Source organism: Anolis sagrei, chromosome 3, assembly GCF_037176765.1.
Source record: "Anolis sagrei isolate rAnoSag1 chromosome 3, rAnoSag1.mat, whole genome shotgun sequence".
In the NCBI taxonomy this organism is placed as follows: domain Eukaryota; kingdom Metazoa; phylum Chordata; class Lepidosauria; order Squamata; family Dactyloidae; genus Anolis; species Anolis sagrei.
In genome coordinates this window covers 213,377,265-213,394,411 of record NC_090023.1, presented here as the reverse complement: position 1 = coordinate 213,394,411, position 17,147 = coordinate 213,377,265, and the positions used below count along the sequence as shown (strand labels likewise).

The following is a 17,147-nucleotide window of genomic DNA, read 5'->3' as shown; positions in this document are numbered from 1 at the left end:
AACAAAAACAAAAAACAACCACTTTGTACTACATTATGCTATTGTCCCAAAATACTTGTTTGAATATTACTCCTCATTACAGTTTGTGTAACTCATTGTACATTTTTAAAGCACTATAAAAATCCTATGATCCTTAGCACACTAGTAAGTGTTGATATGTTTTTGTAACAAAGGCACCTTCTACACTGCCATATAAAATCCAGCATATCTGCTTTGAGGTGGATTATATGGCAGTGTAGACCCAGATATTTTAAAGCAAATAATGTGGATTATCTTCTTTGATAATATGGATTATATAGCAACGTAGAAGGGCCAAAGATGTCTGCTTTCTTGCCCTGAACAATTATTGTTACAAATTGACATTTTGCTAAAAGGGGACACAGGAGTTTGAGTTGGTATGAAAGCAAGAAATGGAAAGAGAAGAACTCATGGGAGATAGTAACAGTTTGATATTGTTTGAGCATTTGTTGATAAAGTCAACGGAGGGCCCTTCTAGACTGCCATATAATCCAGAATATTAAGACAGATAATCCACATTATCTGGTTTGAACATGGGCCCTTCCACACAGCCATATATCCCAGAATATTAAGGCAGAAAATCCCACATTATCTGAGTGTGGACTCCGATAACCCAGTTCAAAGCAGGGCTGTGTTGGAAGGGCCCTGGATTATCTGCCATACAGTCCAGTTCAAGGCAGATAACCTGGATTTTATATAGCTGTGTAGAAGGGGTCTAGAAGTGGTATTTTGTTAAAATATTGTGTTTGTATGGCCTTGATGAGTGCATCAATCTAGCTTTTCTTCACAGAACACTCTATTAATCACTATAGCTTTTCTTTCCCCTGAGAGATCATATGATGCTTTTAAACTTTAGAGCTCACCAGTGTACTGATAAAACTCTAAAAAAAATTCTTTATAAGTAGGTGCACAAATTTGCTTTCTGCTTTCCAGTAATAATTAATTACCTATTCATGATATATGGGGAAACCATGTGGTATAAAGGAAAATATTATTTTAAAGCATGAGCTCACAAGACAGTAGATTTCGGAAGCTTTTATACTGTAACATGGTAGAACATGAGGAAAATATACCAAAAAATTGATGAAAAAATATAATGTCTTCATTCTGGTAGATGTGCAGCATGTCTGTAGCTGACTCCCAGTGGTTTTTTCTTTACTTCCCTCCACCCCCACAGTCATTCTGTCAAGTGAGTAAGTGTCTAAGCAGTAGTGTATAGGGCTGTATTGTATACTTAGAAAAAAAGTTTGATGTGTGTAACAACTCATCCTGGTTTGTGAAAAAGTGTTGTTTTTTTTGTTTTTGTTTTTTTTTTGTAATGTCTTATGCTTCCACACCAGCATTTTGCAGGGATGGTGTTTAGTTAGAAAGTTAGATGCAAGATAAGAGGAGGATGCAACATTAGACAAGGGAGGGGAAGAAGGCAAAGAGACAGGGACTTGTAGTGAAGGAGAAAAAAGTTTAAAAAAGGGTAGCGAAAGTTTTTGAAATGAGGGATGTAGAGGAAATAAAGATGAACTTTGTTAAGGCATGGGGACTATCTTTGAATTCTGTGAGAAGAAGGGAAAACAATTTAGAATAGGCTCTAATTTGGTTTTTGTTAGAATTTTTGCTTGTAATTTTTAAATGATGATTCTTGTGCTAGAGAGGGAAGAATGGGTGAATGTTTTACTGGGAAGGACAGAGTAAGGATGTATATGAATGTCTTCAATCCAAAGGATGGGAGGTCACTGCAATGGGAGGGGTGGAAGGTGGGAAGTAGTATAATGAGGAACAATTATTGTAGGCACTATTCAGAAGTGTCTGTATTTATGTGTGTGTGTGTAAATTTGGGAGATGGAGCGAGGCAGGGGAAGCAATCAAACCAAAGATTTTTTATTTTATCTTGATTAAAATTTAATTTCTGCAATATGACTGTTAAAATAAAAACTTTTCAGACTGAATAAATAAATAAGAAAGATTAAGATAAAGGTTTCCATGATATTTCAGAATAGTAATTTCTCCTAAAATTAAATTAATTTTACTCATGTAATTTTATATATCGGGAGCCTATTTGGAAATGACCAGAGGAATCAATATGGTTAGGATTACACTATACAATTTCATATGTTATACCAATTGTTCAAAATAAAATAATCATATAAAATTAGTAGTCATTCTGCAATGATTCCTGTAAAATTAGTAAAAGCAATTATGAGTGAATTCATTTAATTAGACCTATTTCCTTCTGTGAAAAAGGTGGAAAATAATAATCTTACATGCTTTTGTAGTTCTTCATGTGTACTATCTAAAACGGAATATGAATAATATGTTTAATAGACCTGCCATATTAGGTTACCATGGAAAAGTATTTAGATACCATTACTGATCTAAAATGCTGTTTTCAGGGTGATGGATGGAACTACCTGACCAGAACATGAATTTCCAGTCTCAAGCCAAGTATCTGTTAGTGTTTGGCTTTTTGTAGCCCTATGTGTATTTTGAAATTTTATTCTGTGGCATCATAAGGTCTCCAGCCAAGCTGGCACTCTTTGGTCATGTTGTGAATGAAGTGAAAAAGTGAAGCAGACTCAGACAGCACTTTGACGAAGTAAAACAGATTTGGTCAGCTAGCATCTGAGACCTAGCTGGCACCCAAAAGCTTAGCAAATAGCTGAGTTTCCTCCTCTTCTGTGTTTCACTGTGGGAATAGTGAAGAATGAGCAATATGGGTTTAACCAATGCTTTGAAGATCCAGTTAAGCCCAGGCAGGTCAATTTTCCTTTCCCTTCCATGTAAACTAACAGAAATGATGTCTGAAAACAAAACGAATGAAAGACTGTGTCCCCACCTTGAAACAGTGCTGATTCTCAGTGCAACACCAGCATAACGTCTTCTTCCACTTTCTCTTCCATGTTATCTATATTTAGGAGGCAAAATACCTTTCATCCTCTCCTTTGAAGGGGGTGGAGCTTCAAGTAGGGTGCTCTGCACTACAGGCCAAATTAGCTGAGTATTGAGTGATTTTTGTTATGTTTTATGTTAATGTGTGAACTCATCTTGCTGTCCTGAGCGTGCCATCCTTGTTCTTTCTAGAAATTCATTGATTACCCACTTTTGCTGGATATATTTTTTAGTTACAACATTCAAAATTAATGCTGTTTTGTTTTTGTTTGATTTGCTGGATTTTGTTGAGTTTCACTTGATGGGTATGTCTTTTTTCACATAGGATCCTAAGTATGTATCTGCACAGAAAGCAGAGGTGAAAATGTTAGGATAAAGTCAAAATTATGTTTTCTTGTATTTTATCTTTCACTTTTAACGGTCTTAACAATACCAACTTTCATCCTATTTATTAAAAATTACAATGGACAGATATTCTTGAATTGATCATGACTTCAAATTTAGATTTGTATACATCTTATTCATATACAATTATAAAGGACAATTTTCCAATTTCAAGTAAATGAGATGCGGTGTGAAAGCTTTTAGTGGTTTTTACCTATAATGCAACACTGCAAATGTTTTTGGAGAGTAAGCCACATTAGATTAAATTGGAATTGCTTCCAAATGGGCATTGTACCCTTTAAGTGTATCCTCTTTGATTCCATGTATGAAATATGCTATTGCCATTTCCTAAGATGTTGGATTTAGAATGGAACTGATTTTTGACCGCAACAGAAAGTACTGTAGTTACTGGGCATGGGATACTTCAGGCTAAATTATTGTAATAAATTATATAAAAGCATATTTGTACATTGCTGGGAACTTTTAGATTAAAAAATTATATACATATTTAACTGTCAGAATATAAGGAGGGGACATGTTCTATTTTGTTTTTTCATTATTTGTCTAGCTGATCACAAGTTCTTATAAGTTGTTTATGTTTTGAGAATGAAAGGGAAGAACGTTTGCAGTGCCTACCTCCATTGGCTTTCTGAAGGGTTTGGGTGGCTACTAGATTACCTAACATTTGTGGATTTCTGTCCAGTTTTCAACAACTTCCAGCATCCCAAATCCTTCAACTATTCCTCCCCATTTGAATCTCATAGTAGGCATTTTGTTAAACAGAAGTGTGATTTATTGTTTTGGGGTAAAAGACATATAGGCTTGTTTGTGTGTGTGTGTGTGTATATATTTGCCTGGAAACCAGACAGCTGTTGCCAACCATAACAGTAGGAGCCCCTCCGGTGATGTAGTGGGTTAAACCCGTGTACCAGCAGGACTGATGACTGACAGGACAGCAATTTGAATCCGGGGAGAGTGTATTGAGCTTCCTCTGTCAATTCCAGCAGTGACATGGGAGAAGCCACCCACAAGGATGGTAAAACATCAAACATCCGGGCATCCCCTGGGCAACGTCCTTGCAGACAGCCAATTCTCTCACACCAGAAGCGACTTGTAGTTTCTCAAGTTGCTCCTGACATGGGGGAAAAAATAACAATACAATAATATCTCTGCATTCATTGGAGTTAGGACACAGGACCCCTGTGAAAGTTTTTTTAAAAAAAAGTGAGTTAAAAATTGCTATTTTTTCTAGGTCTTTCAGCATGACTCTCTTGTTGGAATTAAAAACCTGGTTCTTCCGTTGTTCCTTTGATATTGGTTTATGGTGTTTGTCTGATTATAATGTTTTATTGTTTTTAGATGTTGATTCTAGGTTTATGATGTTTGTCTGATTATAATGTTTTATTGTTTTTAGATGTTGACTCTATTTTTGTGCTTGTTTCTAATCTGTATTTGATGGGCATGTCCCTTGTAAGCCGCCCTGAGTCCCATCGAGGAGATGGAGGTGGGGTATAAAAATAAAGTTATTATTATTATTATTATTGATTTCCTGTGGAGTCTGACCATAGATTCACACTGGAGGACCTAGTGATTCCTAGAGAGGTATTCTCTCTAGAAATTTCTAGATCCTCTAACACAGTGGTTCTCAACCAGCCAATTTATCAGCTATTGGGATTTCTGGGAGTTGAAGGCCAAAACACTTGGGGACCCACAGGCTGAGAACCACTGCTTTAACATGACTGGAGGAAGTTCACCATAGAGTCACGCTGGAGGACCCAAAGATTGCTAGAGATAACATCTTAATCAAATCCCTAAAAAATCAAAACCACAGATGATCATACTGGGCAAAATAAACTGATGCTCTGACGCAACAATGAATGAGCTTCCTCTTGGTTTGTTTGTTTGTTTGTTTGTTTTAGTATTTTTGCATATAATAAAAGTCAATACTTATCAAAATGTTAAAACAACATCAACAAAAGAAACATACTGGATTACAAATAAATGAACTATGGCAGGGTTAAATTTAACAGAATATGGTTACGTTTGTTGAGTTATAATGTTCTATAACTCAGTGCTAATCACCTTCAATTTTTCAAATCAAGTAAGTGCAAGTTTATTCTTGCATTTCTGTATTGGTCATTTGCCAGCCACCTACTTGATGAGTAATCCGGAATTCTTCTGTAATTCTTGATAGTTCTGAGTTTATATGTAGAATATTTTTTGCTCCACCCATTTTCTTAGTCATCTTTTCCAGGGTGTTAAATATTTCTTGAAAATCTTAAATATACCCATTTGTTTAAAATAAGAACATAGAACAACAATTTCTATTAAGTTAGAAATTTATGTTCTCTAGCAGGAAATCATGTTTGTATGCTCGACATTTAGTTTTGTCTGGGAAACCTTCTTGCACACTGTATACAAAGAAATCCCTGGTGACATGGGCTTCTTAGACTACTTCTTAGAATACTGTTGATTGTAAATCTATAATTTATGCAACCCAGAGATTATGTTCAGTCATATGACATGGATCAGAATCATTATTAGTCTATGTGTGTGTGGGGGGGGGGGGATAGTTGGGTACTACTCTTTTCCCTACGTGAGTGTGCTGTGAATGCGCACTAATGGTACTTCTGCGCATGCGCAGCATCGCTCCGGAATCTTCAGTTAAAAATTCAAAAGTATCGGCGGTTGGCCCCGCGCACACTCCCCAGTACATTATAAATAGACCGCGGCAGGTCAACCGCCTCCAGATCTCTTCATCCGCGCTAATAGCAGTAGCTCGGAATTCTTCTTTGTATAGTATTCCTACTTCTTTGCTAAGATGGCGAGTGCCAAGGGATTTAAACGTTGCTCTGCATGCCAGGGCAACTTCCCAGATAACGATGCTCATTCTCTGTGCATTGCTTGCCTGGGTGAAGGACATTTATCTCAAGCATGTTCAATTTGCCAGTCCTTCACCCCGAAAACAAGGAAAAATAGGGAGATTCGTCTGAAGGCGGTCCTTTATGAACGGGCCCTTCTCCCAGAACCTCAACAACATAAAGAAAAATCTTTACCTGATGCGGCGTTCCTGCAAGCGGCCCTGAAAAAGCCCAAGGCAAAGAAGGCCATTCAGGGCAAGGCGGCCTCGTCTAGACCCCCGAAGGCGGCTGGGTCTGAAGCCGCTCCTTCGCTGTTGGTTTCGCCCCTTGAAAGGGCTCGAGAGACCTCTCCCGCTGGATCAGTGCCGGTGCCGACCTCTGCTCGCCTCGTGCGAGCTCAGGAGGAAAAGGAAAATGAAAGGGATTTGGAGTCCGAGACACGCCCCGCGCGTGCGCAGACTGCTAATTTGACTCCCCCGATGCCGACGCTCTCGGCGCCGGCTCCTCCCATATCAGCTGGTGGCCTTGGGGAGGAGCCAGCGCGGGCGTCCATGGCAACGCTCCCCTCGACGTCGGGGATGCCGGCCAACAACACAGCCCTGACGCGGCGCCGGGCGCGCGCTCCTTCGCGCTCAAAGAATAATAAGAAGCGGAGGCGCCGCGAGTCAAGCTCCAGCGACTCTTCCTCATCCTCTTCTTCATCATGCTCTGATTCCTCCTGCTCCGCTAGAAAACGCAGGCTTGCACGCGCGCGGAGGGCGCGATCCCCACCTAGAGCCTATGTGGAGGAACTCAGTGACAGTGGGCTTCCTCTTCCTCCCCCGGGAGTGTATGAGATAACTCCCCAGGGGCGCTTTATTTATTGTGGTCTGCCTCCTGATGGTGGTGCTGCACAGTATGGATCTAAGAAAAGGAGTGAGAAGAGGATGCGAGGTCGAGAACTTCTCCCAGTGCACCATGGTCATCAGGGAGCTTACTGGGATCAGAGGCGAACCCCATTGCCTTCAATTGCTGAAGACCAGCCCCCAATTGATGATGACGACTCTGACTCTTCAGTAGAACTAGTGGACTCTTGCGTTGTGGACAAGGATAAGACTCCTAATGCGAAGCGCATAGAGGATTTTAACGTGTTCGCCCAGCTGATTAATAGGATGATAACTGCATTGGACATTCCGGCCCCAAAGCCGGTTTCAACAGTTGATGACCCTATGTACCCGTCCGAGGAACAGGACAGTTCCCCATCTTTGTTATTACCTACTCTTCCTTATTTATTAAAGCTGACTAAAGTTCCTGATGTAGCCCCGTCGGCTGCTCCTGCAGTACCTAGGAGGGTCGACCTTCTCTATAAGGTTGACTTGTCTCTAGCGAACTGGATTGCTCATCCTACTCTACCGAATACGGTGGTAGCGGAGGCAGCTAGAGCAAAAAGGCCAAAGAAATATTCTATCACTCCTCCGGATAGGGAGGGCAAAAAGATTGACGCCCTTGGAAAGAAAATTCATGTGGCTGCAGGATTGATTGCCAGGATGGCGCATTACGCTACTTATTTTAGTGGATACCAGAGTTTTCTCTGGAATAATATGCTGCCTTATGTCAACCTCCTGTCAACTGAAGACAGACGTCTTCCCAAGGCATATCAGGGCGAGGCCTTAATTCTCTCTAGATTGCAGAAGGATTTCGCCAAGCATATGGCTGAGATATCGGGCAAACTCTTTGCCTCTGCCACGGCTATTCGGCGACATGCGTGGCTGCGCACCTCCTCGCTATCGGAAGAGAGCCGGTTGTTGGCAGAAGACCTTCCTATGACTGATGAAGGTCTTTTTGATCCAACAACGGATGAAAAGATTAAACAATCTAGAGAAGTCTTGCATGCTGCAAAGTATCCATACCAATACCCATACCCATGGCAGCCAGGTAACTTTCAAAAGCCTCGGTGGCAGCAAGCTCCGTCCTCTTATCGTAGGACACCGTTTAATGGGTTCAATGCCAGCCAGGGCAATCGGAGTAATTCTTCAAAATTTCAAACGGGTAGGAAGCAGAATTATTACGCAAAGCCTAGGTATCAGCCATATCAGTCTAAGGCTAAGGCGTCAGGTAGTGCAAAACGTCGTCTTTGACGACTCTTATGTCTCTGATGTCGGCAGCCCGAGGGATGGCATAATTGATTCTGATAAGCATGTTAGTTGCATTTGGTACAAGGATAGGCTGCGACCTTTTGCCAGAGCCTGGGCTTCCATAACCACTGATAAGTGGGTCCTCCAGATAGTTGAGGAAGGTTATTCGATGGAATTTATTTCGTTGCCCCCGTTGGGATGTTTAAAAACTACACCAGAATCTCCAGCATTGCTGGAGGAAGTTAAAACCCTCTTATCAAAAGGGGCCATTTCCCCAGTTGACAGTTCTTCGTTGGCAAATTGTTTCTATTCTCGTTATTTTTTGATTACAAAGAAAAATGGTGGTTTACGTCCAATATTAGACTTAAGAGGGGTAAACATGTATATTGATTCAAAGAAATTTCGAATGGTTTCTCTTTCTATGATTCTTCCTTTTCTAAATAAAGACAATTGGTTCGCTACAATAGACTTAAAAGATGCATATTTCCATATTTCTATGGCAGAACATCATAGGAAGTATCTCGCCTTTATGGTTGGAGATAGAGCTTACAAATTTAATGTCTTACCTTTCGGCCTTACTACGGCCCCAAGGGTATTCACTAAATGCATGGCGGTGATTGCCGCTCATCTTAGAACTAAGGGCGTTACGGTGTTTCCGTACATAGACGACTGGCTCTTGGTAACAGACTCGAGGGAACGTTTACGTCTGCACATAGACCTAACTCTTTCTCTTCTCCAGTCTTTAGGTCTTGTGGTAAACAGGGAAAAATCGCACCTAATGCCCGTTCGCAGGATCCAGTTTATTGGAGCGGTCTTGGATTCAATCCAACAGAGGGCGTTTCTACCAGAGGATCGATTTTCATCCCTCAAGTCGTTGATTGCGCGTGCCCTGAGTTCAAGGGAAGTATCTGCAAAAAGGATCCAAATTCTGCTAGGGCATATGGCGTCTACGACGGCCGTCACACCTTATGCCCGGCTACGTCTGAGACCAATCCAAAATTGGTTCCTGTCCGTTTTTCGCCCTGGACGGGACAATCCCCATGTGCGGCTTGCCATTCCAGAGAAAGTTCGGCGTGCTCTTTGGTGGTGGACAGAGCCGGACAATGTAACTGTAGGCTTGCCGTTTCAGACCCCGGATCCGTCTGCTGTGGTCACGACGGATTCCTCCATGAAAGGTTGGGGAGCACACTTCGAGGGCTTAACTGCCCAGGGTGTCTGGACTCCAGAGGAATCAATGTACCACATCAATGTTCTGGAGTTATTCGCCGTAGAAAAGGCGCTGAAATCCTTCGAGATGCCATTGTTGGGCAGAGTAGTGCAGATAGTAACGGACAATACTACAACAATGTATTATATAAACAAACAAGGGGGTACAAGATCACAAATCCTGTCAAGTCTAACTATACGTATTTGGAAGTGGTGCATAGCCAGGGAGATACATCTAGTGGCAGTACACCTCCCAGGGGAGGAGAATATATTAGCGGACGATTTAAGCAGATCCCCCATGTCCAATCACGAGTGGTCTATCGATCGCAGGGAACTCAATACGATCTTCAAGATCTGGGGGTATCCAACAATAGATCTATTTGCGTCACGGGAAAACACCAAGTGTCCCCGTTATTGTGCACGCAGGAGGGCAGATCTGACACAGGGGTGTCTGGGAGATGCGTTTCTACGCAAGTGGAACAACGAATTTCTATATGTGTTTCCTCCGTTTCCACTACTCCCAAAAGTAATCTCAAAGATTCGGAGGGACAACGGGGACTGCATTCTAGTGTCGCCATGGTGGCCTCGCCAACCATGGTTTTCGGCTCTCCTCGACATGTCCAAGGGGAGATACAGGAGATTTCCAAACACACTAGACCTTTTAACATCACAAAACGGACAGGTCCTTTACCCAGATGCCCACGCGTTGAGACTTACTGCCTGGAGGATCGCTCCAGACAGTTAGGATCATCTGAGGCCTTGTCTGCTCCAGTTAAGGCAATCCTGGACGCAGCACAAAAGCCTTCTACGAAACGCTCATATGTGTATAAATGGACGCGTTATACCCAGTATATGAAAGGGAGAGATCTGGACCCAGTGCATGCCCCGATCCCTGCAATATTGGATTTTTTAGTTACATTATCTAATTCGGGTTTGTCATTGTCATCTTTGAAATGTTACCTGGCGGCCATATCTTGGTATAGGAGGAAAGAGGGATTGTCTTCCCTCTTCTCAGAATATTTGATTAAGCTCTTTCTTAAGGGGTTCAGTAATGTTAAGCCAGCAGTGACACCTATTATTCCTTCATGGAGCCTGGAGGTAGTACTTACATCTCTTCAGGGCCCACCTTATGAACCTATGGCCACGTGCGATATTTCGCACCTATCTTGGAAAACCTCCTTTTTGATAGCAATTACTTCGGCCAGGCGTGTTAGTGAAATCTGCGCGTTGAGATCAGATGAGCCTTATCTCAGGTTCCACAAAGACAAAATTGTGCTTCGCACGGACATTTCTTTTCTTCCCAAGGTGTCGTCTTCTTTCCACATGTCCCAAGATATTGTTCTGCCAGCCTTTTTTCAGAATCCCACTTCCCCTATGGAACGTGGTCTTCACTTGCTGGATGTGCGCCGGGCGGTGGCCTTTTATCTCAGTAGAACCAAAAGTATAAGGAAAACGCCGAGATTGTTTGTTAAGTATAGAAAGGATACCTGTGGACTCCCTGTCTCATCGCAGCGTCTATCTTCATGGATAGTGTCTGTAATCAAGCTGGCCTACAAGAATTCAGGAAGGGAGCTTCCGGTTGGAGTAAAGGGACACTCTACGAGAGCGGTGTCTACAACAACTGCTTTCTGGAAGGGCATATCCTTGGATGCCATTTGCCGCGCTGCCACATGGTCCACCCCATTGACATTTGTATCTCACTACAAGCTGGACCTACAGGCCAAAAGGGACGCGGCGTTTGGTCGTGCTGTGCTGTTTTCTGCGGTGGCATGACTCCCGCCATCCAAGGTGGGTAGCTCGCTAGTCTTTTACCATTAGTGCGCATTCACAGCACACTCACGTAGGGAAAATGAGAGGTTGCTTACCTGTAACCGTAGTTTCCCTAGTGATGTGCTGTGAATTCGCACGGCCCCGCCCATCCTCCCCGCAGTTTGTCATGCCTCCTCCTTCTAGCTGCTTTACCGGCGGAAGAAGAGATCTGGAGGCGGTTGACCTGCCGCGGTCTATTTATAATGTACTGGGGAGTGTGCGCGGGGCCAACCGCCGATACTTTTGAATTTTTAACTGAAGATTCCGGAGCGATGCTGCGCATGCGCAGAAGTACCATTAGTGCAAATTCACAGCACATCACTAGGGAAACTACGGTTACAGGTAAGCAACCTCTCATTTTTTCTTTGAGCTTTCTTTTGCTATTTTCCCATCTTTTTTCTGTTCTTGCGTGGGATGTCTCATACTTGTAAGCAATTGCTTGCAAGCTTGTGAAATTCTGCAGTAATAATCAGAAAGGATACGATTTCTGATTATTGGCAAATGCAGACAATAAATGCTCCATGTTTTAAATGTTAATGAAACACTTCAATGGTAAATCTGAGCTCTTTGTAGTGTAATCCTTCAGATCGGTTCTGGAGGACAATAGGAAAACATAGATATGCTCAAGGTAGAGACCAGTGGGCTTAAATTTAGTCAGGAGTTTATCAGGCAACATGATGTGATGCTTCTTTTTTATTTCATCTTTTTCAGTTGTTAGTTCCAAAGTATTCAGTCATATAGTCAAAAAGGTAATGTAGATTGCCTATAATACTGTCATAGAATTGATCACAAGAAATAAGTAAAACCTTGCAAATATGCAGAACACTAATTCATAGTCGAGGAACAGGCTGCCATCTCCAAGCTACTAACTGTCTTAGAAAGAGCTCGATGGAACTTTTTAAAGTGCTGGTCAGATAATTCAGACTATACTAAAGAGGATAATAATCAAAAATAAATTGACCATGATAAATCTAGGTTCTGTTTCATCAAGGCACCTAAGCTAAATCATGCTTTAGATAATGCTATTTAGTCGATTTGATCATCCCTGACTTTTTTGTTTCGTTTTAGAGTTGCCTTACATCAGTTGATTTGTTGCTCTTTCCTGAGATGATGTGAACAATATCTCATTTTCATTAAGTCAGATTTTATGTAGATTTCTTTACTGATGGAAAGAAAAATCTTTCCCTGAGAAGTCTAACTTCTATTGTAATAGTAAACAGTCCATTAAAATGAAAACAATAATTGCTTTCATGACCGTATTACATGGGTTGTTATAAAGGTACAGAATTTTTAGCAATTTCCTTTCTTCAGAATGTAAAGTTTTATATTGACTTGTCATTATTTCTGAATACAGCATCAAGAGTATACTCTTCATTAGATGATGACTGATGTATTTGGAAATTACAGAAGATTCAAAGCAGATTAACATATCAAAACAGATTAACATATCAATCATGGAAATTCATGCCACAATAAATTTGTTCGCCTTTAAGATGTCATAAAACATTCCAGAACAAAATGATAGTTTTGTTATCTTTGAGTTGGAACACTTTTAGATATAATGGAAAGTTGACATAATTATAGTACTGATTGCAGGTTGATTTCTGTATAATTCATATGATTTCTACTCATATGTTAGCCATTCATACAAAAAAAGAATAGAACCTAAAACTTGTTTATATCATGTGTTCATACATACAAAGAGCTAAAAGAATAGAAAAAAGGAAATACATCACATATATCTTACCAGCTATAGTGGAATATTTACTATGTGTAAATATAGCTTCAGTATATGATTAAGGCTATGTTGTCAGAAATGTGCATGCTTGGGGTGTTAGAGATGTGGGTTTCAATCTACTTGCACTGTTAAATGGAAACATTGCTCTCTTGACCATAAGAGAAATTCCCAAGTACTTCAGTAGAAATACCTTTAGTGTACACAGTGAAGGTATAAAATTGCTCATGCAAGCTTTCAAGACACATGTCTTTGTCTAGTAAATACATTTTAAAAAAAAGAATGGAAGGGGCAATTAGAGAGGTTTTGATGTTTGTCTGAATGCCTTGAAATGGTTTGGAGGAACAATACAGGCAGTCAGAGCAGGCTCATCAGGACATATCTCCAGTAGCTGTGAGCTCTCTGTGACCAACCAACAAAGGCAATAAAACAATAGTTATAAAATTGGTTCTCCATTTGAAAGCTCAAAGAAAAATCTGTTTATGATCTGTCTCTAATATAAAACATACAGTCCTATTGAGATGTAGAGAGGATTGTTCCTCGTGAAGTCTCTTATGTTGTCAATTTTACAGATAAATCTTGGTGCTGAATAAGGCAAAGCATGTCAGTAGAAACCAAATTGGGTTGATTCACCTTTGTGGGGAAGGCATAAACCCTCAAAAGTCATCACAGGTGAAGATGGTATAAAACTACTCTTTCTCTAGTATAAGATCTCCATGCTGTATGGCTAAGATTCCACAAATGATTTGAAGAGTATACTACTTGTTTCTTGCATGTTGAGGGTACATCATGTTTGATGACAGAAATAAAATATGAGCTATGTTGTTGAGAAAAGTGCTTATTTCACCAATAATGAGTAGTTTGTTTCAATGGTGACTGTTGTATGACACCATACTTCAGATCAGGGTTTCCTAAACCTTTTCCACTTGTGACTCCTTTCGGCCCGATAATATGTGACCCCAGATATATCTATATATATAAATTTGTTAGGGGCATCCAATGAGGAAACAAAACTCAAAAACCCCCCAACGAAACTTAACCAAAATTCCCATGCCCATAACACAACCCACAAGGTACAAACATATCTACTCAAAATGAAAAACAACACAACAACACACTCACAAAACGGCAAAACAACAAAACTCAAAAATCCCCCAACGAAGCTTAACCAAAATCCCCGTGCCCATAACACAACCCACAAGGTACAAACATATCTACTCAAAATGAAAAACAACACAGCAACACACTCACAAAACGGCAAAAGAACAAAACTCAAAAAATCCCCAACGAAACTTAACCAAAATTCCCATGCCCATAACACAACCCACAAGGTACAAACATATCTACTCAAAATGAAAAACAACACAACGCACTCACAAAACGGCAAAACAACTGAGCATGCGCATTGGCGCCCAGCCGCAAGTTCCATTGCGCGCGCACATAGCCTTCTGGCCAACGTTCCCTCTGCGGAAACCATGCCCACTCCAAGCCCTGCCGCGCCGCTTCCCGCACACACACACACCCTGCCGCACACACACACGCAACCCCACACTCCATCACTCCCCCCGCCGCTGCACACACACACGCAACCCCACGCTCCATCACTCCCCCCACTGCCGCACACACACGCAACCCCACTCCCCCCGCCGCCGCACACACACACGCAACCCCACGCTCCATCACTCCCCCCGCCGCCGCACACACACACGCAACCCCACGCTCCATCACTCCCCTGCCCCAATCTTACCTCCTTTTACTTCAGGCCACCTCCAAACCCCACCCCGCCCCTTCCCGCCCTGTCAAAATCTAGGAAAGACAGGAAGGAAGGAAAGAAGGAAGAAAGAGAAAGGGAGGTAAAGAAAAAGGGGGAAGGAAGGAAAGTTAGAGGAAGAAGAAAAGGAAAGATGGAAGGAAAGAAAAGAGACAGCAGAAGAGAAAGAAAAAGAGGGAAGGAAGGAAAGAGATAGAGAAAGAAGAGGAGAAGGAAAGATGGGAAGGAAGGAAGGAAGGAAGGAGGGAGGGAGGGAGGGAGGGAGGGAGGGAGGGAAAGAAGGAGAGAAAGAGGGAAGATTGGCCACAGCAACACGTGGCGGGTAAAGGTTGTTATTTCTATTATTGTTATTATGCTATTGTTCCTATGAGACCCTTTTAGGGGGAATGGGAGAGGTGTCAGGTCCCAGAGGCAATGCATTGCATTATTGTTATTGTTATGATGGTGGTGAAATAAAAGGAAATAAAAAGTGAAAGAAGGAAGCAAACAGGGAGGGAAGAAAGGCAAAGGAAGAAAGGGGGAGGGAATGAAGGAAAGAGAGAAGGATGAAACCAAGTAGTGAAAGAAGGAAAGAAAGAAAGAGGTAGAGAAGGAAGAAAGGAGAGAAAGGGGGAGGAAAAGGGGGAAGGAATAGGTAGGGACCTTTCTTTCATAATAGTCCAAATATCTACCTCAACTTTGATAAGTTTTACTATAGGCCACAGCAACGCGTGGCAGGGCACAGCTAGTAAGTATATAAAATAGGTATAAAATCTGACATTTACAGATTATATATCAGCATTTGCAAAGCTTGCTAAACAAGTTGATTTTCCTTTTTATGAAGTGCAGCCGAAGCATTATCTGCAGAGTCCACTGTAAACATTGCACGTTGTTGCAAACAGATTCGCGTAAATGGGTGGCATTCAGAAACCTCTTACTGTTGCCAAATTTTCATTACCCCAACACTGAGCTAAGGTGAGCCCATTTGGGTCAGGATCCACCGTTTGAGAAGCAGTGATTTAGACTCCTAAGCCATGCGAAAACCAACAGGTTTTATTCTGTATCACTAAATTATTAACTTATCAACTGAAAAACTGAGCAGTCCACATAGTGATTTTATATTTCTTTTATCCATTGCATTGTATTCTTCCTTTCAATAAAAATACATGTTGAATGTATGTATTGGTCTTTGATCATGCTGAGTTTTACATTATACACTGAGAGTGACAAACAAATAAATATATATTTGTTGCTGGAATGAGAATTTGACAACTTGATAGTTTAAACAAGAATCTCAGTATTTCCTAGCATGGCCTTAGAAAATGATCTTAACACATTATAGAATAGTAATTTTGGGATGTTTTGCTATTTAGTTGCAGAAACAAGCACTTTGAATTGTTTACAGAAAGAAACCTGGAGTTATTAAAAGCACAAGAATAATCGCAGTGATTATATAAAACATTAAAAGCACTAATGAACTGCGCTACAGTGAACAGCCTTGTGTCATTAAAACCCCAAGTAGACAGCATCACCTTCAAAGATTACCTAGATAAGATAACAGAAAGGGAATTATACAGGGAAAGCGCCTAGCCTAGAAAGACTTTGCCCTTATGTGCCACCTATCCCATTTCAGAGGATCCGCCAAAGGTTTTGGTATGATTGTGATAGATGCATCCTTTATCTCGGAATACCTCTCAACCATATTATCTGCATGATGAAAAAGATGTGCCAGTAATAGAAATCAGCCTTAAAACTTAATCTCTTGCAGAATACGCCACTCTTCACTGTTGGTAACTACTTTCTACTACCGGAGACTTGGCATAATGTTGCTGTAACTGTTTATTCTATTCAGTTACTGACATTATGACAGATATTAGAAATTCAGATTTTTATTTTGGTTTGTTTTTCTTTCACCGTTTTCTAGGCAGTGAAAGGTAAAATGGAACATGTGTCACATTGGAAAAGAGCATAATGTGAGACCAGAACTACTGAAAATGTGGTGAGAGCAGTGTGTTTAACCAAGCATATGTAAATGTATAGTCACTGCTGTTTTATAAATATAACTTCATAGGTGGGAAGTAGCCATATTTTTGAGGAAGTTAAAATAACCACAACAAAAGCGCTGATGGGCCTGTTGTGAATGCTGTAGTTGTTGGTATAGAAACAGACTTCAAAACAGAGACATGTAATAGCAGTGATGACAGCAATAGTCTTCAGAGTGCACACTGAAATACTGTGTTTACTTTCACTCTAGTTTTCGTCTACAAGCCTGAAATTGCAATACAGGTTGTCAATCCCTTATCTGAAATGTTTGGAATGGAAGGATTTTTGTTTTTGTTTTATTTGGGAATGCCTGTATTTGTATATATGCACATAATGAGATATTT

The 17,147-nt window shown here is 41.0% G+C and overlaps 1 protein-coding gene across 3 annotated transcripts in view; it reads left to right on the top strand.

Annotated features, from left to right (window-relative positions):
- Nucleotides 1-17,147, top strand: part of SLK (STE20 like kinase) — a 49,179-nt gene that overhangs the window by 1,290 nt on the left and 30,742 nt on the right. The gene's annotated exons all lie outside the window — the stretch shown is intronic.